General features: G+C 39.9%; 1 pseudogene; it reads right to left on the bottom strand.

Moving 5' to 3' along the window:
* The window catches only part of LOC122222650, an 85,604-nt pseudogene extending 73,104 nt beyond the window's left edge, over window positions 1-12,500 (bottom strand).
* Between the last annotated feature and the right edge of the window lie 14,344 nt (window positions 12,501-26,844).

Here is a 26,844-nt window from a genome sequence, read left to right as displayed (position 1 = left end):
AGGCACCATATTCTTTAAATCAGATGTTCAAGATATAGGCCAAGTCTTTGGGGGTGGAGGGTATGGTTAGAGAAATAGTCTAGGGGATGCTCTCGATGGCATTTTGGAGGCCAGGTGCAAAGCCTTCCCAGAAGAGAATGACCAGAGCAGATCTTCTGGGAATACCTTGCAGAATCTGTAGTGTGCTCAGAGCAGGAGCCAGTAAAGAATACATAATAGGTCTAGACCCAGGGTTTTAAGGTTAGCAGACAGGCATACTTGCTGCCAGATGGATGTGAATTCTTTAGAGTTTCCTATCCTTCAGCTCATCCCCAAAATGTTTATAGTAAATTGCTATCTATCTGATTCCATCTAGAATTGCAGAAACTGGTTCGGGGGCACCTGCTTGCATGAACCTTGGCTCTAGAACTCTAGAAGAAAAGCATTGTGAGGGCTGCAACATGGCAAAGAAAAAGGACATGGCTTTGTTATAATTTAGATGCTGAAATGTTTTCATTATAGAATGAAAAAATACACTGAAACAGAAATAGTAATGAAAGAATTATAGCATTTTATTTATTTAGTGTCTTAATATGATAGACGCTGCTATTAGCATGCCCATAAAAGAGGGGGAAATTGGCTTTTATCCCCACATGGAGAGGAAGTGTGTGGAACAATTGGTAAGAACTGGAGCTTTGAGTTAGGAAGTTCTGGACTCTGCTATTACCTACTCAGGTAATCTTCGGAGGTAATTTAACTTCTCTAAACCTCAGTTTTCTCATCTGTAAAATAGAAACAATAATCGTTCCAGCCTCAGACTGTTGTAAGGTTTAAATGACACAATGCAACTAGGAGGATACTCAACAGAGTCTGGTGCTACTCACTTGTTGCTGGCAATGACTATTATCATTAAGCCATCAACCACGAATATAAAGATCTTGACTTGGAAGCCAATCTTAAGAATAACATTCTGTATGAACTCAAATTTCTTCCCCTTCCTTTGGCTCAGGAGCTACCCTTAGGTATCACTGAGATGATAATAGAATGAATGAAATGTTTCTCACTTTCAAGCTGTATAAGATTAAAATGAAATCATCATTTTGAGGGGAAATAGATTGTGTCGTAGGAGCAGGTGTCTTTATTCCATTCTTATCCTGCACTCTGCAGATAACTTCCTGACAAGAGGAAAATTACTAATCCCATGGCCTAACCACTAACTCAGACAGTTGGAAGAAGAGGATACATGACTGGCACTGGATACAGGTCATCTGGTCCTCAGGAGGAGAAAGCCCAGTTGAACCAAAAGTCAAGAATGGGCTAGAGCAGAAGTTCTCAACCACCGTGCCCCACCCACACTGTACCCTGGGGGGCCCCAACTGGATTAGAGGCCCAGAGGCCCACTTCAAGATTAACTGAACTCCTTCCTAAACTCTCCACACCACCATCAAGCCCTCCAGGTAAGAGCTATTTGTTTGTCCAGATGCCATGCATATGTCTGATGTGAGCTACAGAGTGAAGAAGACAAGGAAGCCCCAGGTAAAAGGCAAGATAGGGACTAGGGTTAGGCAAGTGAGGCACAGGCCACAGACACAAAATTTAATAAGGCACCAAAAAAACTTAGTAATCAAGGTAAATAATATTGCAATACAATGTCTTAAAAATAAAAATTAATGCATAAAACTCGATGATAAATAAGATATAATTTTAAAAAATTTAATGTTTATTTATTTTTTGAGAGAGAGAGAGAGCAAGCCAGGGATGGGCAGAGAGAGAGGGGGGACACAGAATCCCAAGCAGGCTCCATGCTGTCAGCACAGAGCCTGATGCAGGGCTTGAACTCACGAACCATGATCATGATCTGAGCTGAAACCAAGAGTCAGACGCTTAACTGAGCATCCTTGACTGAGACACCTAGGTGCCCCAAAATACAATTTTAAATAAGGATAGAATTGTGAGGTTCAGAAGCACCAGGCATGGATATAGCTGAGACAAACCTGGGTCTGTGGCTGCCCCAGGAGAGATCTAATAATGGCAGAGCCAAATGGGTGCCAGGAGGTCCAAGTGGAAAAGCTCATCAATGTGCAAGTTCCATTTTTGAGGGCCTTGCCCCTGAAAAGCCTTGTCTCCATCATTGCTCTCTTTATACTAGACACATATAAAGCTCCCAACACACTGGCTGGGAGATAATTTGAGAAGTAAGCTCCAACTGCTCTAAGATCAGGGATCCTTCAAAGCTGGTAAAATTTTACTTTTGAGTTCCAAGGAGGAAACCACTTATCGAAGAGCTCAAGAGATTTCTGGAACCCAGATCTAGTATTTACTTTGCACCATTTTGATGAATGAGCGTTAAATGATCCCAAACTACACAGATTACGTTTCCCTACAACATACACGATTTGGGAAAATGGAAGGGAAGTGGTGCTTTGAGCAAACTACATTTTAGGCTCTGCCGTACCCCCAAATATCTAAAGAATACTACAAAGCTTGTCAAACCCCAACTGTTTCTGGGCCCATACAGCCTAGCTTTCTACTTGAGAATACCTTTCCACCATCGTTTTCCCAAGGCAGCTCTGTTCACAACAGGAAAGCTGTAACTCAATTTTCTGTTCTGTAAATAAAAGTACCTTCAAAAGTATAGGTCTGACATCCACACCAGAAGGCAAGAAAGAAAGGCAAATACAATTCTTTTGGGTCTTGTCAGTCACACAGGATCATCACACACTTAACAATGAGATGTCAGGTGCTGATCTTGGAAGACCCACTCTGTTTAAACAAACAGCACTGATTCTCATGTAATGTTACACTCCATCCCAAGGCTGTGGAAAAATAGCTCTGTTGTCACCAGGCTCATGAGTTCTTACTGAAATCTAAATACATGGATGGCCCAATGAGCATTGTTCTGTTCAAATTTAGATATAAGCAAAAAGTGCTTTACTGAGTAGGGGTATGATCCGTCTCATCAGATGCAACACTGTGGCCAGACGACCAAAGCAAATGAATTGCATTCCAATGAAAGCCAACAAGTTGTGTTTGGGAAAATAGTCTCATTGCATATATATGATCATCTTCCTAATTCTCCTATAGCAGGATTAGAAATGGGTATCAGCCAGATAAACATTTTACCTCTTGAGTGAGAACTCAAGGCGGCCAATGAGCCCAGGAGACACACAGTTCTCAGGTTGGCAAGTGGGTTAGCAGGGCAGAATTGAGGTATTTCCCTTCCTGAGTTTGTTTTGTTCACTCCTTGGCGTGAGAAGCCAGGCACATTTCTTCAATCTTGGAAGCGCCGAAGGAGTCCTATTCATTGGGGTTTGTGAATCAACAAAGAAGAATGGCGTTTAATATTTAAATATGTCTCATGTAGCCATTAAAAATCTTTTATGAGTGTTAAGCCATTATTAAAGCAAGATGGGCTCTAGGTCATGGACCCTTTCATGGTGCTCCCACAGTGCTAATGAGACAAATAATATCTCTTCACAGAACGATGGCTGCCTCCAGCACTGAATTCAGTGTGCCTACTGTAGTTAAAAATTCTAAAGGAAAAAAATTGCTATTAGAATTATCCTACTGCAGGAAATTTTTCCTTTTCATTGTCTGAACAAAAACATTCTAACTCAGTGTTAGCATCTGTGTGTGTGTGTGTGTGTGTGTGTGTGTGTGTGTGTGTGTGTGTTTGTAGTTGTAGAGGCTGGGTAGGAAATATAGACCAAAGATGATCAAACAGATGGGTATTAAGAACACACATGAATGCCTGTTATCCATTGGACCAATGAGTTATGTCCATAGAAGTTATTTACCTTCTTACATTTACAGATGACATTATGTTCCACTCCAATCTAAGTCATCCTCTCTTTCCATGACAACTGAAGGGCTGACAGAAGGAAAGAACAATGACGAAAGCATGGAAAGCTAATAAAAGAAGATAAACACACTGCAGAAGAGAAACATGTGAATGAGCAAAGACGCTGTAAATTTTATACAACAACTTGTTTGGAAAGACCTACTCAGTGAGTGATATCTTCCACTTGCCAAAATAAAAGCTTTATTATACCTCATTGCCAAACCATATTCTGCAGAACACGAAACCACAGAAATGAATAGTAAGATATTTATATATGTAAATGTTCCCAAATACTCTTCTTCCACTTTACCCCAAAGTGGTAAAGACAGAGTTCTACATCTAGCTACCATCAAAATGTAGCATTTCCCCACCAAGAGTAATTTAATGGCAACAATCACACCATAAGAACCAAACATAAATGTGTTGTGGTTTCCCATTTGTATGCTCAGCACAAAACTTTGTCATAGCCTTTTTTAATGTCATATGTAAAAACTTACTAGTTTAATAATGTGTTCATTAAAATGCAATAATAAAGAACAACATAATATGGACCTTTGAGTTCTGATATTGATGGTATCTGATTTTTTAATGAACATCGACAAAGGAGAAAACAATTTCCAATAATTTTCTAACTACTGTCTAATGTCAAGGCATTTGGAAAAAAATTTCACAGTTGGCAAGTGGTAGCAGGAAGGCAACAATTACATTATATATCTTTTGGTTAATTTATCTTGGTTGCTAAAATTTTGCTGTTGTTGTCAAGACACGTTTGGTCATAGGAGGCAAAGATGGCTCTGTCAACGTGCCTGAAAGTAAGAATCATGGGTGAACTGACATTGGAAGCAGAAAGCAATCAGGAATTGAGGTGGTTTTTGCTTTGTGTTTGTGTGTCTGTTTTTCTCCCTCTCTTTCAGGGACTGCATGGATATGTTTCCATACCTTCCCAGTGCATCTTTGCTTTCTCTTAGTCTTCATCCTCATAATTTGTAATTACTGACCAGGTCTACCTAGTGGCCTTTCAACTCAGTTTCCTAAAGCTAACCTGCTCAGGCTCTAAATTTACTCAATTCTAAATTCCAACAAGAAAGCAGAGAGAGGGTGTCTTCTCTTTTCCACCCAGACACCCTGCTGGAGGTCATCAATAAGGCTATAGACAGGGCCGTCCTTGGATCATATGTGCCCCATCCATCGAATCTGTCTTGCTGGGTCATGGAGTCACTGATTCAGTAAGGCTGAAGCTGTGAGGGAGATATCCAAGCACCGCTCACTATACTAAGGACAAGAACACAGCGGAATGCTACAGCAGTGAGCAGTTGCTGTCAGAGATGACGCTTAAGGAAAGACACAGGTCATGTGATGGCAGCTGCATTTCCAGTTAATGGGGGGGGGGGACTGTATTTTCATTTTGATCTGCAAACAATTTGAAGGTAAGTCTTCTCCTTTGTATTTTTTATTAAAAATAACCTCACCCTATGTGAGTGCAAAATAGGGAAGGCATTCCCTGCTACTAAGTAATTAGAGGCCAACATTTTATCAGACTACATTGAGTGGAGCAAGGTATCTTTGGAAATAAAATGTATTAAAACTAAACTACAATGACAAGAACAAAACTGAACTTGCATAAAAGTTGGAACAAATGCTCTCAGCAAATGATCATGCCAGAATAATCTACAGAAGAGTGAGGGCGACCTTTGAAGAGGAACCACAGCCACTAGAGGACCCAAGAGGAGAAACACAAGGTTAAGAAGATGCTGCTGACATTAGTATCAGTAATTATTTTAAGTATCTGTTTTAATGTCTTTGATTAGTTACCCAAGGTCTGGGTTTTCAACAATCCTTAGAAAGGAGGGACTCAGGAAAGAATGTCTAAACCTTGTTGTGTTCTCGTGGATCATCTTTTACCCATAACTACATTTACATTAACTGGATATAATAAACTGTGTATGATTTTTAATCCACAGTAGAATTTAAACATATATGTCTTTTCTTCATTTAATCCGGAAAGAGATACTTATGTTGCTGCTCATCCCACAAACATTCAAGAAATGGGAAAACTATCACAAGGTAGTATGGAGTTGTTGTTGTTTTTCAAAATGTTTGAAGCAATTGATAGTTCCTTATTATCTTCTCAGTCACTTCCACAACTGTTTCAAGGAAAGAAACAAAAACGGCCAGCAATCTCCCAGCTGACAGCTGCACTCTCCATTCACCATGGAGAGAAAAGGAAATGAGTTGGGTTACCCAGACTTATTCTAACAATATATTTCAATGGACTCCTCTTTTTTTTTTTTTTTTTTAATGACTTAGAGGTGTGTCCAGGATAAACTGATTTAAGAATACTCTACATCTTCCATTATGGCACTGGAATGTAAACACTCTCAGGGCAGTGAGAAAGCATGCCTGGATTGTTCCCCTAGTGACCAGAAGATATTTGGCCCAACATAATGATTCAATTGGTATTTGTTGAATGATTCAATTAATTAATTGATAGTAAGCAGGAACAGAGAAAAGGACAGAGGGAGGTAAGTGTCACTAATAACATTTTTGTAGGTTTTCCTCCCATCTTGTTAGATATTATTATACTAGCAGAATCCAAACTTGGACACTTTATTAAACACAGCTGTTAGATCATGCTGAATTATAGACAGAGACCTGCTAAGTTACTGGAATCTAAAAGAGCACAAGACACAAAAATGGCAACCTTCCTTGTCCTCAGCTAAGCCAGTGAGTAGTGTTTGGGTTCTAAAGTCATTGTAAAACCGTCAGACTTCTTTGAGTTTAAGTATTGGAAATGATTCAGTTTATACTCAAATGTGACTTGATACAGCATCAGAGATTTTAGAAATGAACAATGATGTTGTTAATTATGATTGATGACCTTGACCATATTCTGATTGCTATTTGTAGTTTCACCATTTGAATTGTAATTCACTGCCTATTAGCTCATGTCAATGTCTGGTTATAAAAGTGTTCATAATATTTACAGTGAGAGGCCTTGGTGATTATAGTCATATAAATGTGTGAATAATTGAGAGATTATGCTGCAGTACATGCCTCATCAAGCTTCCTTTTCAAGTCTCAAGAACATATTCAAAGCTCAACACTAGACGTCAATAATGCTTGAAATAAGGGGCGGGGGGGGGGGTGGGGGTGCGGTGGAAGCTGCATTAACAAAGCTGTCAAAAACACTCTGCTTTAAATTTACTTGGACAACTGAACAATGGAAATAGTTCACTCATTTAAGGGTTGACTTCATCTAGTAAAGATTCCATCGCATTTAAAAGAAGAAGTAAAAAAAAAAAGAAAAGAAAAGAAAAAAAGAGACTTGAAATTTATGAAGTTTCTTTCTTGGTCCTCAAGAAGATAGATTGAAAGAAAGTCAATCATGATAAAAGGATTACAAAGATGACTAGATTACCAAATTTACATTGCAGATTCAGTACAACTTATACAGAGAGAAATGGAATTTTCATATGTGTATGCTCCAACAAGATCATATTACAGTGGTCTCAATAAATTACAAAGGACCCAGCAACAAAATAATTTGGTGTAGTGCATGCTACTCAAAGACTACATTAAGTACCTATTAACTTTGATCTGACTCCAAAAGAGAAGGTTCTACAGTTTGGAACTGAAACTAACCCAATACAGGCAAAAGAGTTCTATCTTTTTCTACTAATAAAAATACATTTCATGCAATGCTATTGTAAAGGATACTTCAAGTTTCAGGGATAACCCCAAGTTATTCTAATATGAAAATGTGAAGAAGAAAAAGTGTGATAAGATGTCTAAAATAAAAAAAAAAAAAAAAACTACCAACATTCAAAGACTTTATTAAAATTCTAATCCAGGGGTGCCTGGGTGGCTCAGTTGGTTGAGCATCTGACTCTTGATTTCAGCTCAGGTCATGATCCCAGGGTCATGGGATTGAGCACTGAGTAGGACTCTGCACTGAATGTGGAACTTGCTTAAGATTCTCTCTCTCTCCCTCTGCCCCTCTCCCCCACTTGTGCCCATACTTTCTTTCTTTCTCTCTCTCAAATAATTAAAATAAAAAATAAAATTCTAATCCATGTTTATCTTTAATATGCATAATGTATTTTGCATTCTGTACAATAGTCCAAGTGGAGATAATTTTGAGTTACTGCTCTAATGTTAGACCTTTCATTTTAAACCATCTACAGATAGACTTGATAAACTCCTTACCCTGAATCTCATATTCATGTAAAATAATCCTTACCACTCAAAATAGGATAGATTCTTATTGCCTTAGAATCACCCTATCGGGTAATTTTCTTTTTCTTTTCTTATGTATGTATGTATGTATGTATGTATGTATGTATGTATGTAATTTTCTTTTTAAAACCTCTCTTGATTTGCCTGAAGATGAAGGTAGCATAAAACAGGAAATGTAAACTCTTAGTGTTGTAAAGAGTGTTAAAAAACAACTCATCTTATTCTCTCATTAAAAAGAGAAGGCAACAAAGGTGGAGAGTTTGGTAACTTATCCAAGGCCACATACAACAATGCAGTGGTGAAGCTTGGACTATAACCCAGTTTTCTGACTCTTACTCTGATTTTTCTTCTATGCTATCCTCTACCCAACCAGATGCTTCTCAGCAGCCACCATTTTCTCCTCCCATGCAAACTCTACCAAAGAAATGCAGTAATTCAATTCAGAAAGTGAACTGTGTTCATTGTGTACCTACGTGAGTGACACTCTAGAAGGTGAGGTGGGCCAGGTACAAAACTGACTAAGGTTACCCTTATCCTTAGGTTCCTGTCCTTAGGAAATGAAGACATGTTCTTAGTTGATTATTAGCCACTACCAATAACCTCACAGAAGAGCTACCATGGAAATACCCAGTGCTGGGAAGACACAGTAGCTAAGAGGGAGTCGTTCCAAGTTAATAAAATTTCAGAGTGCTTTGAGAGGTAAGTGGTATTTGAGAGTGAATGAGGAAGATTTTGGCAGATGGCTTGGTATTCATTTTAGAGAATTAGTTCATTCTGCCAAACGAACTCAATTTTAACCATTAAAAATATAATCTGAAATATAGTTGACTGTATCTGGGTCAGCGAATGGTGGGTCAGAATGTTACTATGGACTGCACAGATGAGACTACAGATTGCTAAATGCACATTTATCCATACCTTTGTCCAAGTTATTCATATAACTCTGTCCCAACACAATGCTTTCATTTTATCGTGGAGCCGTAAGGGAAAATATTACTTTATTTGTATGGCTGAAAAAAAATGATGATCAGAGAGATTGAAGACCTGACCACAGACACATGGCTGACAAGTGGCAGAAGTGAAGCTAAAACCCACTTCTCCCACTGCTTGCATTTTCTATACCACCATGTTGTCTTTATAAGTTTACTGCTTTCAAATCCATTTTTATGAGCATTAAATAAGATGGGAGGAAGATAAATACAGGGTCACAAACTTTCAGAACACCACCACAAAACCAGTGTTGATATATCAGATATCCTTGTCACACCCTGCAGACTCACTCATAACCCCCTATCAGAATTGTGATCAGCAACCTAGTTGTTGTTGGGCAGTATCCTCCAGATATGGTTGATCAGGCATTGTATATACATTCGCCTTCTTTCCTAAGAAAACTAGAAACACCTGGATTATGTTAGGTCACTTCTGGGTTTCTACAGCTGGATTTTATGCTTCTCCCCTCTTAAAGAGTTGACAATCTGGAAAAATCTTGATATTCAGCCAAGAAAACAAGAGCCTTTCATTTTGAACATGGACATTTCTATATGTTCTGGCAAAGGAGTGGAGTGGGGAAGGTGAGCTGGAAATTATTCCTTATGGTGTATAAATAAAAGTGTGGGCAATAAGAAAGATGGGTTGCAACCTTCAGTATGGATATATTAAGCAAGAAAACCACCCCTTTTTCTTCCTAAACAATCCTCTTCAGCATAACAAGTGCCTGCGTGACTCAATAGCCTTGGTCAATAGTGCCCACTGGAGAGTAACTCAGGCCGCTTGTGTTTCAGTTGGACCATCTGCTGTGTGGGTCTGTGCAGCTGGGCCTCCACTCTGTCGTTCCTCCACCCTCTCTCAAAGAGACACTTGAAAATCTTCTCACTTCAAGCAGAGGGCAGGGGGCCAGGGGTGGGGTGGCTCTGCTTACTCTGTAGCACACTATTTCTCTGGTTGAAAAGCTTCTGATGTAAAATTAGTCATCAATTTAGCTATTTTTTTCCATTAGTCTAAACTCTGGCTTTCTGAATGTAATGTGTCGATGTAAAATATCCAAACCATGGGAAGAGCTACAGTTTCCAAGACATGAACTTTGAGGCCAGCAAAGTTCAGAGTAAATTTGACATTAACCAAATATTACTTCCCTACCCAGACTGTGAGTTGAAAATTCACCATACTGAAAACAAGAAAAAGATTTCCTACCCATGGGGACATGAAATGCTCTGCAATAGTGTGAAACAAGGGTTCTTTGGCTTTTTGCCTATGACCAGAACAGGCCAAGGTATACATGTGGGAGGGGTGGTAAATGCCACTTTGCATTTGCCAATTGTGAAATTTGTGTGTCGCCCAGCAAGGGGGAAAGCCAATGCAAATGGGCAAATTCTACCTGCTGCTACATCATTTCCTTAACTGAATTGGAATTATTTACACATATATTTATTTCCCATGAATGTACAGCTCAGGGCTTGGGTGCGGCTAGAGATATAAGGGCAGGTGGGCCTCTTGTTAAGAGGCCCCTTCCACACGGGCACTCCCAGGCATCAGGACCTACCCCAATGCTGTACTTTTATCTATTTCAACATTCTGACATGCTGACTTCTGTCCAGCCAATGCCATTAAAAGCAGGCTGCCGTGCTTCAGCTTCTGTCTTACAATTGTCCAGAACTGTCCTCTGTTGCTCCTGATCTTGCATCATTCTGGTTCCACCCAGCAACACTCTTGACTTTGCCTCCCATCGGCCAACCTGAAAGCAGCTCCTTGTATTTCATGGCAGCTCTTGTGTGTGCTAGTGTTAATCCTCCTGCTCCCTAAGGACAGTGAATCACAATCATCCATTGACTTGTTCCACTCTTAGACACACAGATGGTAACTTCTTCCTTCCGCTGCCCAACTCTGGTCCCTGGAACTCAAACTACAACCATGACCTGTTGAGCTCCAGGCCCTGTGGATTGGTGGTGGTGGTGATGGTGTTTGGTGAGCATGGTGTTGGGGCATATGATCCATTATTCTATTGCAGGGCAGTTTGTTACCTACTAGGGAATCCCATGCCATGGAATTAAGCAGAAAAAGTAGCCTCTTTGGGTCAGAGGGTCCAAGGAAATAAGGGGACATTAATGAATATTAGTAAAAAGAAATAAAAAAAAAAAAAAAACAGTAGCAGTAATGAGCATTCCTACCTCCTTGTTGTCAACAGCCAAAAGCTACAATAAGTTTACTTCTAGGAAGGAACTCTGCTGCTACTCATAAAAGATACTTTAAACATTCGCTGTCTTCCGTGGAATAATACGGGTAACATCAATATCTGCAATATTTTAGAGAGGCATTCCAAATACAGTCACTGCCAAGGCCACAAATAAAGCATTAGGAAAGCCTAAATAACATGCTCGTGTATTTTGCTTGGAAGTTGAGGAACAGACAAGATTCACTCTCATTCATTCAGAGAAGGCATCATACAAGAAAATGTGTTGTTAGGATCCTTGGAAACTAGTAGTGAAGCAATTTAGAAAGGCTGATCAAGCATTCCAAGGATAAGAGACCACAAGCACTCAGACTTAGACTTGAGCAGGGCACATGGCTAGAGGAAGAGGATGTTGTGGAGGGAAGCATGTAAAGGGGAAAAAAGAGGAAATAATAGTGGTTGCTTCTCATTACCCATAAAGAAACCAAGGTTTAGAAAGGATGGATAACGTGCTGAACCCAGCTGACGCTACCTCCCCACCTGAGACTCACTCAGAAATGGTTTCCTGTTGCTCATGACCCTTCAGCAAACTTGTCCGCCACCCAGCACAGCCTGGCAGACCACAAGGAGAGGTTTTGATCTCTGCACAAGAAAAGTTCATCTTTGTCTTCATGGTGGCTGTGTGCTAAACCAGCTGAACCTACCACTGTAGCTACTCCTAGAATCTGATGTCATGGGCATGGCGGAAAGCCATCTTTTCTCTCACCTCACTCCTAGAGCTTTCTGCCTCTTGCCAAAGGCTGTTTTAGTCACTGTGGTGTGGGGTGCCATGGGTCCCTCTTGGTGTTCATTTACAGGTATTAATTTACCCTTTTCTTCAGTGTGGAGAAAGGCTAGCCAGCAGGGCCCCTAGCTTGGGGCTACCTACTATGTGCTCTGTGTGCTGTGACTCACATGGAAGAGGCACCTGCCATCTTGGGTCTGTGCTTTCACAGTAGCTGTCAGGAGGACCAGCTGGTACAACCAAGAAGTGTAGAGGAATTGTGGGGGTAAATTTTGACCAATGGGAGATGAAAGATGAAGGTTAAATCCTTCTCTTTCTTCCCACGAGTGGACTGTTCTGAGACATAGTAGTTCATGCAGCCTCTCTGAAGCTGTCCTGAAAGATTGACTAGTCATCAATGCTGGTTACAAATCTGGGGCCAGCTTGGGAATGTACCCCTCTGCACTTACTTGCTCTTCTTCCTGTGCCGCCTCACTCTCTTTTTCCTTCTCCATGACACTTCCACTAAGTGACAACATAATTTTGCCTCAGGCTTTGTTTTCCAGGCTAACAGTGGGCTAAAGAAAGTGGCAACCCTAATGCTGTACAACTTGTAAGTGACAGAGCTGGGATTTGAACCCAAGCCAACTTCACCTATGATACACGGATGAACAAAAACCCCCAAGTAGCCAGACGGATAAAAAGAATCAGACGCTAATGAGAAAGCAATGACAGGCCTGTCTGAATTCATAAACAAGAAATAAATAGAGCAAACCCACTAGAACAAGCACTAAATTCTGTAATTTCAGCTGTCTGCACCCAAAGGAAAATTGCACCCACCAGATCTTCAGCCTCTCATCTTCCTATCACTACACGCCATCTTGCAACTTTTGGTGGTCTTGATCTAGCCTAGAAGAAATTATCTAACGAAGGTAACCAAAATTTGCTTTTTGATATAGTTTTACTCTAAGTTCCTTCTAATGCACTATCTCTAAAATGGGTACAAAACACTGGCTACCCCACAAGTGACTGTTTACACCAGCTCTCTGATTTTAAGATGAAGACTGCAATTTAAAGATCTCGACCACAAAACACCATTTCCCACAATTCTTGCATCTTTTATTACACTTATTCCCATTCTATATAGATTCTTCAAGAACATTTAAGTAAAAACGCCACATGAGCAGTAGCAATAGAACACTCCCTTGGAAAAGATTATCATCTAACAAAGAGGTGTAATCGTTGAGACTTGTGTATCTTTGATTTCGTGTACTGTCTTTAGGAGCTTTCGGTTTTTACATAGAATGGTGACATTCCAGTAACAAAGAAAAGTCCTGTAACATATATTTGCCAGCTCTACCTCATGGATTTAGATCTAATTTTCTCCGTTGTGAAAGATGGGCCACACATTACCAAATAAATCTTCTCTGGCTTTTTTTCTAGCAAACTAGTGCATCTTCTCCCTGGAGTACTATTAAACAGATGATACAATAATTTCCTTGTACTTTACCAATCCTCTAGCTCATCTCATTGAATTCTCACTCCAACCTCTACAACATGTCTGGGTTCAGGCAGCATCATCGTTGTCACATTTATTCTTTTGCCTATACCTCTCTCCTTTTTTCTTCATTCCTTCAAGGGCAATTCATTAGCAATGATCACAGAGGAGTTTCCGTGTTCACATAAAACCACCATGACTATCAGAAAAAAAACTAAAAACATTTAAACTATCCTTTCTGGAATCAATAATAAACCTGATACTGAAATCTTTCTTTTCCTGTAAGTGTGCACAAATGAGTAACCTTGAAGGTAAAAAAAAAAAAAAAAAATCTTGAACTGAATCCCTTTGGAATTTCCAACTTAAGTGATGTCTAAGTTCCACACCAGCTGACCATCAGATCTTCAGGGAAGTACTAGGAGAGCTAGAGGTGGTCTATTCATAAAACCGGTTAAATGAGGTGCTCAGAGACATCACTCGGGTAAATTTCATAGCTTCTATCTGCCATCATTATAGCTGTAAAATTTTATGTGGTTGAAATAGAGATTAAAGGTGGATTTGGATAGGAAAAGAAATCACTTGTCCAAGTCTAAGAAGCCAGCCAAGAGGTGTGTATGGAAGTAGAAAGTGTCATCCAACTCTGGGCCTTGAGTAAAATGCTGGCAGTGAATACTTCAATGACTGAAAATAGGTCTAAAAGCATCATGTCCCTTTTAGGCTTGTGAGAAACCACCTTCTCTCTCTCTGCCCATCTGTCAACAGCAGAGGGGTCCCCAAGCCATGAGGCTTGATAAGGTCAATTACCTCATGATTGGGACAACACTGTTTATAGAGAATCACTTGTTCATTGAAGACCTCTATTTTTTTATGAAAAATAATCACTACCACTCAAGAAATTAGAATCAAATGGTTTTCAATTTTCAGAAAAGTACTTGACTACTCAGAAATAGATTTTAAGAAAGCTATTCATTTGGAACAGAAAAAAATAAACATTTCTTGGCCCACTTAAAAAAAAATTTAAGTGTCTTTTGTTTGTTGGTTGGTTTTGACTTTGACTTCAGTGGTTTCTTGGAATTCATTCAAGCCATTTCAACATGGCCAAGTAATTCACACGCCATTCAAAGTGTACAGGCCAAAGTACTGCTAGAGAAATCCAAGGAAAGAGAGAGTATCCATTTGATCACTTTTTTGTTTGATGGAGAGTCACCACTTAGTTTCTACTATGAATCCAGCATTTGTACTGTGGTTATTATTGAAGCTGAGAGGAGATGAGGAAAAAATGAAGGAATATTGCATTTGAGACAATATTAAGTGTTGGAAAATTAATCTATATTTGTTGAGATTCTGGACTGAAGATGGAGTGGTACTTTAAAGCAAAGGGGTCAATGACCCCTTTCTCCCAGAGAGAATGATGTCCTATCCAGGGTCCAGGGGGAAATAGTTACACCTGCAAAGTCCATCTATATGCATGCTGGGATGAAGGGAGAGATCTAATGACCTGTCATGATTCCTTCCATCAAGTCTATAGTTAGGGAAACACCAATATGGTTAAAAGAAAGGACAAAGTGAAAAAAGAAGTCTTATTGGTAAAAATGACCTCTCTTTACTAGGGAACTCTCATGATGTTCAACCTCTTCATGATTTCTTTGACCTCTGATTGTTTTCCATGCTCAAATAGCTTTATATTGTGCTCCACTTTGGGTGGCAGAATTTAATAAGAATGTTGGCAGAGAAGGATGGATTCAGGATAAAGGAGAAGGAAGCAAACATTTTTTGAAAAATATTATAACAATGAAGATCCTGTTAAAAGTGTCATATAAGGAATCATTGAGATTACAAAAGAAGTTTAGCTGAGAAAAGACTATATGAAATACTAATTCCATGTGGGAGAGAGAAAAAAAAGACACATAACCCTCAAGACAGAACTAGAGTTAATATTCAGCATAATGGGAAGAAGATTTTAGTTTATTTTAGAGAAAAATAGTTGTCTAACATCTGAACATGCTGCATAAATAAGAAGTGAGCTTTTCAACACTGGAAATATTTTAATAGAAACTAGATGACCCTTGACAGGGATGTTGCTAAGGGAATGCTTCCTTGGAATAATGATTGTACAATATTTCCAACTAAAATATTCCCTAATTACCAATCAGCACTGGTAATTATGATTAAAGTTTTTCAAATAAAGAAGCTGGCACCAAACCCACAAATTTACACAGAACTGTCTTTAAAGTGGAATTATTCATTTGTTCCTCTATTCATCAAATAATTCTTTGAGCCCCTAAAATATGCCTGTATGATTTTAGGCAGTGCAATACAGTAGGGAAAAGCAGATAAAGGCATAGCCTTCATGGCACTTGAATTCTTGTGGGGAAACACACAACAGACATTTTCACAAATAATACATAAGAAGGGGTTCCTGGGTGGCTGGCTCAGCTGGTTAAGCATCCAACTTCAGCTCAGGTCATGATCTTACAGTTTGTGAGTTCGAGCCCCAGGTCGGACTCTGTGCTGACAGCTCAGAGCCTGGAGCCTGCTTCAGACTCTGTGTCTCCCTCTCTCTCTCTCTGACCCTCCCCAACTCATGCTCTGTCTGTCTCTCTCAAAAATAAATAAACATTTTTTTTAAAAAGTCTGACAAATAATACATAAGATAATTTTAGGCAATGACAAATTCTGTAAGGAATATAAAAGTAGAGTAATAGAGAAGCTGGGGGAGGAGCAGCTAATTTAGCCAGAGCAAGTAGGGAGATCCTCTCTTGGAAAATGTCATTTGAGCTAAAGACCTGAATGAAGAGAGAAAGCCAGCCATGCTATGATCTGGAGGAAGAGAGGTTTAGGCAGGGGAAAGGGCTGGTGGAAGGGCCCCTGAGGTACTAAAAATTTTTATCTTGAAGTAGAGTGAAGCCCAGGTGCCCTTGTGAGATCAGCTCAGAGAGAAAGCCAGGATCCAGATCATGTAGGACTGTGTAGATGATAGTAAGTTATTTGAATTCTCCTCCCATTGTAAGGGAAAGCTACAAGAAAACAATAAGCAGGGGAGTGATATGGTCTGATTTACTTTTTAAAATTACTCTGGCTATTGTGTAGAAAACAGCTGTCAAGAGTCAAAGAAAAAACCAGGAGGTCTATTTAGGAATCTAGCACAGTGGTTTAGGTGAGAACTAATGAGGGTTCAGGGGGTAGCATAATTCACATAGTATGTTGGCTATTCTTTAGACATTTAGACATACCACCAATCTGAATGCTATTCAAATTAGAAATGGCTTAATAGTGTACATGTGTATATACATACATATGTATTTGTACATTATACCCTGAGGAATGTACACATAGTATTTTTTAAGCTGGGAACAGAAGTTGAATAGAAAGCAATTTCTGATGCCCAAGTATGGAAAAAATTGATGGAGAATTTAACATCAACCACAAAAACAGAAAAACATGTAAAAATTTCATTTTACTTGCCTCAAAAACACACTCACAGCTTTCTAGGGAAAGTAAAAAAACCCATCATGTCTAGTCATATAATAAGATCTAAATGGTAATGAAATTGGTGTTTATGACACCTGCTGGGATAGGCTTTCTCCTCTAGCTGTGAGAAGAAAACATGGGAACAAACCACAGACTAGATCTAGCCATAGAGTACTTAACATAACAAGTGATAGGCTCTTCTAGGTTTGTTGAACAGGAGAGAAATAAGAAGTTAATTTGCAAGTATTCATTTTTGTTGTTTTGTATTTTTACTTTAGAAGAAAACATGCAGTTGTTTGGAAACTGCAGGTGATGTGACCCATACAAACTGTTAAAATTCTACTGAGTAAACTTAAACATCTAATTGGCTTTATTCAATGATTCATGAGTTGGGCAGCATCCCATCTAGCAAATAGAAAAGAGCTCCAAGGAGCTGTACAAAATGGAAGACTTTTATAGGCAGAAGGGGGTGGGACCAGGAAGTTACAAGCAAAGAGTGGATTGTTTCAGGCAAGGTCACCTTCCTTTGGGGGATGGCAGTGGTCTATCAGGTGGATTACCTCACTAGTGCTGACCAGGAAATTCCAGACTGGCTGGTTAAGATTACATTCCTGGGAGCGGCTGAAACTGCAATTAGGTTAAGTATTAGGTCTCAGTTTGGTGATGTGAGCTAGGCACAAGTGACTCCATTTTGGGCCTGTTGTTTCTTTTCTTTTTTTCTTTTCTATTCTTTCTCTTTCTTTCTTTCTTTCTTTTCTTTCTTTTCTTTCTTTCCTTCTTTCTTTCAAACAGAACCAAGATTTAAACAATGGTTTTATATGCAGATGGATAAGCCATCAATCAGTTGGCTGTAGGTGGAAAATCTTTGCTTAAGTCATCAACACTCCCAAGTGTAATCCTACCTATGTTAAGCAGGGGGAATTCTGTTTTTCTACTGTGATTTGATATTGAGAAATAACATGAGCAGATAAGCTTTATAACAGCACTAGAAACCCCTGTTATTTCTAGCAAATGAGAAATAGCACTAGATTCAATGAACTGAGCTTTGCCTCATGGTCAGTGTGTTTGATGACCAAGGTAATATGGTAGAACCTGGATCACTCAGAGAGAGCTGAGCAAGAAAGCAGAGTAGTTGAGATAAACAGTGGGGAAAGGGTGGTGGAGGCAGAGGGGATTGGAACCAATGAGATTAAGAGACTAGCCAGCTCCCAAATTTTCAAAATTATTGCTTTACTATATTTTTCAATTCATTTCAATGTGACAGATAACTCAAGAGAGTTTCCTTCCCTAAGGACTCTGTGCTTACACACATCATACCCAGAGTCCTTACTCAGGGTCCTGGCCTCTTGTGTCTTGAAAATTCCTTTCCTCCCATTCCGTTGTTAAAACTTTAAGGAGGACTGTTACTATTTAATGTCTATTGAGTGGGTTTCAGCTTGAAAGCTGTTAAAAATACCCCTTCCTTCCTCCTCTTTCTTCCTACCCTGTGGCCCCACAGCTTCTACGTGGCCTCACCTACTCTCTTCCAATTCACATTTCTCATCTTCTTCCAAAAAATAGTAGGGATTTCCAGTCAATGTAAAGATAGTAGTAGAGCCACATGAGAGGGAAGCTCCTGAACTTAGGGATATTCAACCTTTTTATGGCTAATCCCTATGTGATTATTATGCAGTGTTTGGGAAAGAGATTTATCATAAGAGCAAACATCTGTACATGTATAGACATGTCTAATACACATATGTGAATAAACAAGAGTGGGGACGAAATAGCCACAAACTGGCAATGGCTCTTAACATATTCATTGCTTAAACTAGATTTATAATTTAATTCAAGTATGAACAATAATCACAGGATAATAATTAACTATACTTTTGAAGAACGTCGTCTGGATCTGGACCTCACTTCACTACTAACCAACTGTGTGAATTTAAGTAAGCTACTTAAACTCTCTGTGCCTCAATTTTCTTATTTGAGGTGACGCTATTACTTACTTAAAAGTTTTTGATAAAAAATGAAATGAGATAATACATGAAATTGCTGTGCGTTTGCTATCATTGTCATCATGGTTGTCACTGCCATTGTTATGAGTTTCCAAAATCAAGGCATAAGCTATAAAATAGTATCCCAGTATTAGCTATTGTTATAAGACAGAAATACTCATCTTTGGAGATTTCAATCAATGTACCTAAAAACCATTTGCTCTGTCAATGTGTTTTGAATGCTTACTATGCACTAAGCACTGTTGATATAGCAGGTGCTAGAGATAATCATAAGCAAGGTAGACAGGACACTATGTGTGGTTCATGTGTAACAAGGACTGCTGCAAAGAAGTTTTAGGTAAGATTCAGGTGTTTTTTTTAATGTTATTTGTTGAGAGAGATAGAGCACAAGTGGGGGAGAGGGAAAGAGAGAGGGAGAGGGAGAATCCCGAAAAGGCTCTGCACTGTCAGCGCAGACCCCAGTGTGGAGCTTGAACTCACAAACCGTGAAATGATGACCTAAGCTGAAATCAAGAATCAGACGCATAACCAACTGAGCCACCCAGCTGCCGCAAGATTCAGTTTCAATGAAGGAAAAAAATAGTTTTCTCTGCCCATAGGCAAAAGATTAATTAATGTGTTAATGTTTTCTAGAATTTACCCTGATCATGTCATTCCCATACAAATATATCACATCTGTTTTATAAGCTACTGGAAGACTTTATATTATTGATTTTCCTCAAATTGTCCTGCTTCCTTCACAAGGTGCCTGACTAGGAGAAAGCAATATTAGGCTCCTTCACCCTAGACAGTAGCACCTTTGACTATGAAAGATAAGAAAATGTTAATGAGCAGTACGCATGTGACCCTTGAAAAAATTCAGCAGCAGCTGTCTTAGTTCATTCAGGCTGCTGTAACAGAGTAACATAGACAGGGTGACTTACAAACAACAGAATATTACCTCTTACTGTTCCAGGAGCTGGGAAGTCCAATATCAAGGCACTAGCAGATTTAGTGTTTAGTGAGGACCTGCACCCTGGTTTATAGACAATTGTCTTCTAGCTGTGTCCTCACTCGGCAGAAGACTCCATGGAGTTCTCTGGGGTCTCTTTTATAAGGACACTAATCCCATTCATGAGGGTTCCTCCCTCATGATCTAATCACCTCCCAAAAGTCCTATCTCCTAATAATGTTATATTGGGGGTTATAATAGAAAATGTGAATTTGGGGTGTGGGGGAAACAAAAATTCAGTCTATAACAGCAAGTACCAAGCAAAGAGAAGGAAAAGTCAAATCAAGCTCCATTATAATTTGACTCTCACTGAGAAATCTCAGCTCAAACTACACATGGAGAAGGCTGACCTTGCCCAAAAGATCTAACACCAAAATATCTAACATTGAAGCTCAGAATAACTTTAGGGCACTTAACTGAAGTCCAATGGTCTGGCTTCTAATGCTGTGCAATCTGTGGGTAAGTCTTCAAACTTCACAGGACCTTAGATCCCCCTTCAGTAAGATGGGACAAGAGTTCCTACCTTGTTTATCTCATAGGTAAGAATCAAATAAAATAGCATTGTAGAATATAGAACCTAAGTCTTGATGCTAGAGCATGGACCTTGTTGTAGAGTTGACCTGCAAGAAACCATGTCAGTCAGGATTCAACCCAAGAAGCAGAACCAGTAGAGATTTGTTAGAAGGAATTGACCTTGTACTGTTGGGGAAGCTGGGTAAACAGTCTCTGTGAGGTTGTTGTCTACACATGCAATGTGGAGCTTGACATCCACAGGGCAGGCAGTTGGCAAGAGAAGGTGGCTGTAAAGTATAGGATGTCAAGGACAGTCTAGGAATCAGAACCTATTAGCTCAGGTCTAGCTGTACGTGACAGGAAGCACAGAATCAAGCAAAGAAAACGTGACCTCTACCTAAGAACCAGCACTCAACTCTAACACCTGTATTCCTACTTATTGTAATCTACCTGCTCCTTTTGCCTAGACAGACTTTTCTGGACTTGATTCTTCACCTGCCTAGACCTGGAGAATCAATTAGGTCTTCATTTTTAGCTGGATTTCAAGACCTTCTTCCTGGCCAGCTGCAGCCAGCTCTCACTCATACTCCAGCGGAACAGCCCATTAGAAAAGACTTCCATGACACCTTTGTGCCTAAAAAGAATTCGTGAAATAGTTTTCTATTACCTGTTTTAACAAGTCAAAATAATGGACTATTTTACAATCTCATTGTCCTAAAGAGAATGCAATCCTTTAAGGTTTCTGCTCACCCATTGGAAAGCATCAGATGATTGAAAATTGAGCCCTGTTGCTCTATAAAGACCATAGCTTTTCTCAAATGTTTGCTTTTCCACACTTGCACCTGCACTTCACCATAATAATAAAGCCTAAAGAAGTTTAAATAGAGATGTGTCTAATTCAGAACACAGATGCTTAAGGAAAGATTTCTGTTTTTAAAAGAGATTCTTATAAATGATTTAGCAAATTTGAGCATATAACCTGCCCAAAGTGCTAGCACACTTTGCTTCAAGCAGCCAATTTTGCAGGCAAAGCTGTGGTTTTCTTGTTTCTTCTGTGAGCTGTGGCTGCCATTTCCTCATGGCCCAGCCCTCAGTGATGCACGAACCAGGGATGTATTTCTCATTTGTGCATAAAAGTGGTTTCCTTGAATTATGAGCCCCAAAGTTCCAAGATGCTTACAGTCTGGGTGGCCACACAGGTATAAGTGCATAAAAGTCTGTTCTTAGCATAGCTCAAGGAGTGAACGTATTCACTTCAAACAACTCGTCTCTCTGGGAACATGCTACACAGCACTCCATCAGGGAGAGAAATATTTGTGGTCATAATTACTACAGCAATGGTACAAGGAGACAGACACCAGAAGTTAGAAAACCAAAGAGCAAAATAAATCCAGCTCCTTATAGGATAGCATTCTTTAGCTCCCCTCCCCATTACCCTCCTCTGAAACATTTCTAGCTCCAGAAATGCCAAAATGGAGGTTGTGTCTATGAACCCAACCATAAGCCCAACAGTAGAAGAAGTTAAAATCCGGAGTTTTAGAAAGAATAAAAAAATAAAGTTACAAAGCTTTTTTGGAAAAGGGCCTCTTAACTTTTGGTTCATTGCACAAAATAAAGATTCCTTAGAGATGAAAAGTCATCCTTTGCAGACTTGGAGAAGAAAGGCTCCCAATGGCTATGGGGGGTTTCTGGAGTGGTGTGTGTTCCTCAGGATCTGAGCCTGGAGGACAGCAAGTCAGCACAGCCCATAAGGACCCCAGGCTTCCCCCAGGGATTAAGGACCATTACCACCAGATGAGTCACCTCTGTTCTACTATAACATAGAAAGAAGATGAAGAGGAATTTTGTCCTTGGAATTAATACAAGTTCTTCAAATTCAGGAGATCCACTTTCCCTTTTAAGCAAGTCCTGGGCCCCAAGAAACTTGATCTTCTAAGAGCCAAGAGAACCCTTAAAAGCTGTAACTGGGGCACCTGGGTGGCTCAGTGGGTTAAATGTCCAACTCTTGATTTTGGCTCAGGTCATGATCTCATGGTTTGTGAGATCAAGCCCTGTGTCAAGTTCTGTGCTGACAGCACAGAGCCTCTTGGGATTCTCTCCCTCCTCTCTCTCTGCCCCTCCCCTGTTTGTGCTCTTCTCTTCCTCTCTCTCTCTCTCTCTCTCTCACTCACTCAAAATGAATAAATAAAAACATTTAAAAAAGCAATAACTATTTTCCTGGAACAATTAACTCAAATTTTAAGTATCTACTTTCCTATAACAGTATGTATTATGCTCCCTTTTCCTCCCATATACTTAGGAATATAATCATCTTTGATTATAAAGTACACATTGCCTATTAAAATAAAACTTTCAAGCTGAGCAATATCATGATAAGTCATTATGAATGCATGAATTTGATTCTGTTTGGTTATATGTATAGTTGAACTAAAATTGTCTACAGATGTATTTTTGACTGTAGAATAGATACACCCCTAAAGAGTTGCCAGGAAATCTTTGAAAATAGAAATGTATCTTTAGAGTGCTGGGGGAACTCATTATTTCCAAGAGCCCTGAAATGAATTATTTAGCAGAGAAACAATGTGTATTTATGGAGGGCCTAATGGGTGAAGGGTATGAAAGAAATATAGGATATGATCTTTGCCCCCATCAAATTCCAACTCAGAATTATTTCAAAAATTGTCTTTTATTTATTGAATTTTCTTAAAATGAGGCCACCTGTGCAATATCCAGCATCCAAGAAGTCCCAATCTCATCTTATGCTAGGGAAGCAGCCTGTGATGAGGCCCTGTGGTCAGATAATGCTCCTTGCTCAGAGCTGGGACAGTACTGAACTTTGGAGATCTTGGGCCATCCATATTGTAATGGTAATTGCCTAGGATTGAGCAGCCACTCCTCCTCCTTCCACTGCTTTCCCATGCCATAACTGTCCTTTGTTCACACATCAGCTACACATACACACACACACACACACAATACACATTCACACATTCTCATTGTCTTGAGGGTACACTTCCCAGTTATCACAGGACTTCCACAGCAAGACCTCACTGGTATGAGTTCAGCATCATCAGCCCATTCTCCAGGTGCTCATTTCCTCTTCCCAGGCAAGATGGGAGTTCTCTCTCATCTGACCATGTTAAGTAGCCTTAATCCATCTATGTCTTGATCTTACTGTATCCTGAACAAAATGAGAGCAAACCTACCACAGGGTAGCTGGATTCATCGCTCTGTTGGTTCAGTTATAGATGAAAATGTTCCACGATGGCTGAGAGGACATGGAGGGTCTCCTAAACCTGGTTTAAATGGCAAAGGGCTATTGGTGGGTCAATGGCAGTAAGTGAATTGGGAATAATGTGCTTTTGGAACCCAGGGAAATTGGAGCCCCATAGGTACATGAGTCTATGGACAGTTAAGTGTTTCCAGTGCAATGTGTTTAGCTCTTGATTCTTACAGCATTTGGCCACCTCCTCCCCTACATGCTTTCTTCTCAGTTTCTGTCACACCACTCTCTCCTGGTTTTTTCTTTTTAATGTTTATTTATTTTTGAGAGAAAGAGACAGAGCATGAGTGGGAAAGGGGCAGAGAGAGAGGGAGACACAGAATCGAAAGGAGGCTCCAGGCTCTGAGCTTTCAGCACAGAACCCGATGCGGGCTTGAACTCATGAGCGGTGAGATCATGACCTGAGCTGAAGTCAGGTGCTTAACTGACTGAACCACCCAGGTGCCCCCCTCCTGGTTTTTATCTATGACTCTACTAACAATAAAAACAGCAGCAAGGGCAACAACAACAGTTGTTATAAATCATAACAATAACTTACATTTGTTGAGTGCTTCCTCTGTACCAGACATAGTGCTAAGTATATGCCCTGTGGTATCTCAAGTCCTAAGCCCTGACTCCTCACTTTAGTCTCCTTCCTCATTTCCCGTCACAGACTTAGAGAAAACATCTGTGAGCTAATCATTCCCAAGTTGCTATCACCAGCCAAGGCCTCTTTTTTTGCATTCAAGACCCACTATCTAACTGCTTGGTTGGCAACTCTTCTTGAATATTTCTCAGGCATCTCAATGTGAACTTTTCGTCTCTCCTCATACAGCTGCGCTTCTGCAGTGTCCTCCCAACTCAGTAAATGGCACTATAACAACCAGAGTACGAGGGTTATTCTGACACATCCCATCCCTCAACTCTTATATGCAATCCAACACCAACCTTGTCAACACAATTGTCTCCATGGTGTATACCAAGCCTGTCACTTCCCTGCCCCCCTGTTCTTTCCACGACCACCTCTCTCACAGAGACCAATACCATAACCTCATAACCAGACTTCCTACCTCACTTCTTGCCCAGTGCCAACCTATTCTCCATAAAGCAGTCACAATAATCTTTTCAAAATAAAATAGCTCTTGCCCACTCAAAATCTTTCCTGTGGCTCACGTGGTACCTAAAATAAAATTGAGAATCATCATGTAACCACTGCCCACTGCTGTAGCCTCACCTCTCATCATCTCCCTATCCCTTACTCTGCTTCAGCCGCAATTTTCATTTCCCCAAATACTCCAAGACCATCCCTACCTGAGAACTCTCCCACAGGTTGCTCTCTTTGCTGTCTTGATGTTGCCCTTTTTCCCTAGACTGTGCCCTTTACAAGTGTCCAACAGCTCAACACTGTATCCACAGAGCCAGCAAAATGTCTGGCACATGAGTGTTTGGTAAATATTTGCTGAAAACATAAATAAGACCATTAACACGTATCTTTTGAAGGTCTATTATAATCTCAAGTTTAGAGATACACACGTGGATATCTTCACAGGTAAGATTCTGCACCCAATTCCAGTGGCCGGGTTTTCCCCCCAACACCAAGCAATTCTCTGACACCAGCTGGGTGTCCTACAGTTTAACTCAATTCTTCAGGAGGAATTGTTCTATTAATAGGTGTAATTTTGTGTGTTCCAGGGAGGAGGTGAGTTCAGTTGTCTTCCTAAGTCACCATCTTGGACTGGAGCCAAATCCAATTCAGCTCAATTCTGACAGATTGCATAGGTTAAGTGCTCGGTCCCACAGAAATAGCCCCAGTTCAGATGCCATTCACGGTTGTCACCCGTGCTTCTCACCCAATGGCCATAGATTGTAGGTTCAAACAACCCCCGCTTTAGGTTTAATTAATTTGCTAGAGAGCTTACAGGACTCAGAAACATTTTACTTACTGGATTACTGGTTTATTACAAAAGGATACAATTCGGGAATAGCCAGATGGAAGGGATGCATAGGGCAAGGTATGTGGGAAGAGGTTTGGAGCTTCCATGCTCCTTCTGAGTGCACCATAGTCTCTGAATTTCCACATGTCACCAATCTGGAAGCTCTCCAAATTTGTTCTTTTGGGTTTCATGGTTTTATGGAGGCTTCATTATATAACCATGATTGATTAAAAGTCATCAGCCATTGACAATTGAGTCAACTTCCAGCCCTTCTCCCCTCCCTGGAAGTCAGGAGCTTTCAGTCCCACCCCTCTAATCATATAGTACGTTCCCTAGCAACTAGTTCCCATCCTTAGGTTACCTAGGACACTTTTGTCACTCTTATCATTTAGGAAATTCCAATGGTTTTAAGATCGCTGTATGAGAAATGGGTATGAAGACCAAATATATATTTCTTATTATAAATCACAATATCACAATAGATCAGCTTACAGTAATGGCAGCTAACTTCGCTAAGAGCATGCAAGCAAGAGAGCAAAAGAGAACAAGACAGAAGCTAGTCTTTTTGGAACCTAATCTCAAAAGTGTCATCCCATTACTTTTGCCATATCTATTTATTAGAAGCAAATCACTAGATCCAACCCACATTCAAAGGAAGGGGATCAAACCAGGGCATAAATACCAGGAAATAGGGATCACTGGGGACTATCTGAAAGGCTGCTTACCAGAGTGCCTACTTCATGTCAATATATAAAACTCTCTTTGTTGTTAGACCTATGTAACATTCTAAGGTAGAAATGAAACAATTGGCTATTTGAACAATTGCCTGTTGTTAGATATTTAGGATGTTTATAATTTCCCGCTAATTTTGCGGTAAACATACTTGAACACATACATTTTCACACTTATCCAATTATTTATGAAGGATCATTCTCTAGAAGTGAAATTGTCGGCCAAGTGATCTGTACAATTTAATTGTTCATGTATGATGTCAAAGTGCCTTCCAGAAATGTTGTACCAATTTACCTCTCAACAATTTCTAAGTAATCCTTTAAACACTAAATAGTAAAATGTTTTAATGTTCCACTTTTCCATTACATCAGAACTATTGGGATGCTGCCATTTTCTTCTCACGGCATCTTCCCTGACGTCCCTTCACTAAATACTGCAGTCAGGTACTTGATGATCTG

Source organism: Panthera leo, chromosome B3, assembly GCF_018350215.1.
Source record: "Panthera leo isolate Ple1 chromosome B3, P.leo_Ple1_pat1.1, whole genome shotgun sequence".
NCBI classification, from domain to species: Eukaryota; Metazoa; Chordata; class Mammalia; order Carnivora; family Felidae; genus Panthera; species Panthera leo.
Note: the sequence above shows the minus strand (reverse complement) of the source record. Positions and strands in the feature narration are given on the sequence as shown.